Genomic DNA, 4,208 nt, shown 5'->3' on the forward strand with positions numbered 1-4,208 from the left:
GGATCTTTACAGCGTCGTCGCGTAAATTTAAGTCTACCATTGGGGGGGGTTATGCTTGAAAACCCTGCATGTCATTTTCAGAATTTAGGCTTAAACGTACATATATGTCATTGTAGATTTTTAAATCAAGTCAAAGTTACCTAAAGACAACAAGAGAGTTGCATCTGTTAACCAGTTAATTTATATTGTGTTTGAGAAAATTATGCCATTTTATTGGGAGGATTTATATTGACTGGATCAAATTATTGTGGGGGCCATGACCCCCCTAACCCCCCTGCAAATTACGCCTATGTTCATCTCATWAAATGAATTAAATAAATGAGCCGATTCAAAGTGTTTTTGGACAGTTTTCTTTTAGACAGACTGGTCAGTGTTTATACAGCTTTGCCAGAGGAAACCAATAATTCTGCTGGAATTTCAGTTCGTCTGCTTCTTAAAAAAAAAAAAAAAGAAGACTGTAAACTTTATGGCAGGATGGAAGGAGACAGTCTAACCCTGACCTGTTCAGACATGTAACTTTTTTTATATAACAGAAACAAAGTCTCATTGTGATGGTTTTTACAGCCGTGTGCACCAAAAATAAATACCYCTCCATGGAACAAGAATTGTTCCTCCACTCGTTTGGCTTTTCATGTGGCTCCCAGCTGTTGCACTTTAAACTTGTGGTTCACTTTTTTTACTGTGGACAGTCCTCGTGTTCTGTCCAAAGTAATCACCCTCATCTGGACAAAAGATTCAGCAGCTGCAGGGAAGAGCGAGTTTCGTCGGGGACTGCAGACTTTGTGTCGTGCGCTCTTTTTCTTCAGCAGTTTTCTCGTAATGTAATTACAGCGCGCCCAATTATAAGCTTCAGTTGTGGCGGGGGTCTAACTAATACCAGCAACAGCATCCTTTCATCAGCTGGATTTAACATTCCGCTTCAGTTCACTCGTGTTTGCCCGCTCCGACAAAAACGTGTGCGTTTTTTTTTTAATTGAAAAGTCTGAGATTTATGAGCACAGATTATGTGCAGAAAACCACAGATTTTAATGAACACTTTCAAACATATTAACTTCAGAGGAATTCAGTTTATGAGTTCGGTAACGCCCAAAAGATAATAATTGTGAGCTTTAGTAAAACATAATACGTCACATACGTACAGGGTAGGTACAAGGTACTCACAAGGTACCTGCTATAGGAGGAGAATGCTGTATTATAAAATGACATGGTACAAACCTGAAACTTACCTGAAGTAACATGTTACCTTGTAATTATCAGTAGGTACCTGGTACATGAGTACATACCTGCTTCCCACAAGAATTTATTACCAGGTACTTAATGGGTTCATACCTGGTACCAATGAGAAGCAGGCTGTATTTTAAAATCACAAGGTTCGGGTACATATCTGGTACTTACTCTGTACTTATTGGGTGCTCACCTGTTACTTGCAAAGTATTTACCTGGTACATATCTGATACTTACCTGGCGTGGTCTTGGTGCTTTACATGGTACCAGTTTGTTACTTAACAGTTCATATTCTGTACTTACATGGCACTTAGCTAGTTTCTACAGGATACTTACCTGGTACTCAACAGGTATGGGCCTGGTAATTAGCCACCAGGGACTTACCAAGTGCATGCTTACCTAGTACTTACCTAGTATTTACCAGGCTTGTACCCAGTATTTACGAGATATCTACCTGGTACTTTACCTGGTAGCCACCTGGGACTTACTTTCGTACTTATCTACGTGGTATTTACCAGGTTTGTACCCAGTATTTACAAGATTTCTACTTGGTATGACACCTGGTAGCCATCTGGGACTTAAGTTCATACTTACCCACCTGGTATTTACCAGGTTTGTACCCAGTATTTACAAGATATGTACCCGGTACTTTACCTGGTAGCCACCTGGGACTTAAATTCATACTTACCTATCTGGTATTTACCAGGCTTGTACACAGTTTTTATAAGATTTGTACCTGGTACTTTACCTGGTAGCCACCTGGGACTTAAGTTCAAACTTACATATCACTTACCTGGTATTTACCAGGCTTGTACCCAGTATTTACAAGATTTCTACTTGGTACGACACCTGGTAGCGACCTGGGACTTAAGTTCATAGTTACCTACATGGTATTTACCAGGTTTGTACCCAGTATTTACAAGATTTGTACCTGGTACTTTACCTGGTAGCCACCTGGGACTTAAGTTCATAGTTACCTACCTGGTATTTACCAGGTTTGTACCCAGTATTTATAAGATTTGTACCTGGTACTTTACCTGGTAGCCACCTGGGACTTAAGTTCAAACTTACACATCACTTACCTGGGATTTACCAGGCTTGTACCCAGTATTTACAAGATTTCTACTTGGTAAGACATCTGGTAGCCACCTGGGACTTAAGTTCAAACTTACACATCACTTACCTGGTATTTACCAGGCTTGTACCCAGTATTTACAAGATTTCTACTTGGTAAGACATCTGGTAGCCACCTGGGACTTAAGTTCATACTTACCTACGTGGTATTTACCAGGCTTGTACCCAGTATTTACTAAGTATGTATCTTGTACTTACATACCACATACCAAGTACCAATTATGTACTTGACATAGTAAAATGTATTGCTACATGTGTCTAAACAAAGCCTTTCAGTGAACTGTAGGAAACAAGTAGTTTTTATTGTTTTGAAAACATTTCTGTGTAAAATGCTCTGTGAGCTGACTTTATTTTTGTTTTGTTTTATTTTGTTTGTCTTCCTCAGAATGGTGATAGAAGACAGCAGAGATCACTATCACTACCTGARCAGCTGGTATGTACAACCACACAGGTTTTAACTTAAAATCCTTTGGTCAGATTTGCAACGTYAGTCATTTACTTCTTGTTCAGATTCAGTTTAACAACATTTTCCTAACAGTCAGTTGAAGGCAACACAGATCCAAACCATAATACTGACACTACCGTGTTTGACATCAGGTTTTAATAAATGTTTGCAGTGTTTTTGTCTCCAACTTCAGTGCTTCTTCAAACAGTTTAGATTTTTCCAGCAGAACTTTGAACAAACCTTTATTGACTCTTTCGGTAATCCACAACAATCTCAGCTTTTCGTCCATTTTCCACACCACCTAAAAGTGCCATGTGAAACTCTTTATATCTGAAAACAAAGCAGGAATCCAATCACAACTAAATGAGCACTATGGTCTTAAAATGTCCATGAAAAGTCGCCCAAAAAAAAGAAGCTGCTCATTAATTTGAGAGTGGCTTTTTTTTAGGTAATTGACCAAATAATACTCATTATGGAGTCTCTGAAGTTCAATTTATACAATTAAACTGTGATAATTTCATTCATACTGCAAAAAAACAACTCCAAACTGTGAAAACCATCAAAACATAGATCATTGGCAATCACAGCAAGTACTTAAAAAGGGTTCAGAAACACTGCAGAGATATTGCAGCTGACAGTTATCTTCGTAGAAAGTAAAAGGCATTGTTTCTTATAGTGACAGTCCATTTGTCAGGGAAAAATGGTTGGATCGATAGTCGGGATTCATTCTGAGCAGATCAATGCAAGGCGATAGGAGCCACAAACACTTTTAATTTTGCTGTTTCCTGTTGGAGTTTGACTTCCAATGAGGCAGAAAAAAAAATAAAGCTTAAAGCGAGAAGAACGGGATGAGACAAGACGGCGCAGGAACAGATTAACTTTCACTCAGCATCCACAGCACACACAAGCTCTGATCCGCTTCTCATCACCCGGTGTTGTTGTTTTGCCTCGTGCGGTCGCGGTTCTGACTGTGTCATCCTGGCAGGATCTGTCCAGACGTAAGAGACAGCTGGAGTGGAGGGGTCCCGCCCACCTGAGTCACACCGGCCTACCAGGAGCCGTCTCTGTCAAGGGCTTCCCTAACACTCTCATCCAGGTAAACCGCTCGTTAGTCACAGAGGGGATCAGCAAAAAGGCCAAACGTTGGGGGGCGGGGGAGGGGGGGGGCTTTAGGGACTGGTTTACAGAAAGATCAAGTGAGGTTTTGGTGTTGGCTCACCATCATCATCATCATCATCATCATCGGTGTGTGCTGACAGATTTAACGAACCAAAGGAAACACGAATATTCAGAGACAAATGAAAAAGTAAAATGAGAGCATGAGAATAATGAGCTGGGAGGACTGCACAGATGTGTGTGTGTGTGTGTGTGTGTGTGTGTGTGTGTGTGTGTGTGTGTGTGTGTG

Source organism: Austrofundulus limnaeus, unplaced genomic scaffold (assembly GCF_001266775.1).
Source record: "Austrofundulus limnaeus strain Quisiro unplaced genomic scaffold, Austrofundulus_limnaeus-1.0 Scaffold201, whole genome shotgun sequence".
NCBI classification, from domain to species: Eukaryota; Metazoa; Chordata; class Actinopteri; order Cyprinodontiformes; family Rivulidae; genus Austrofundulus; species Austrofundulus limnaeus.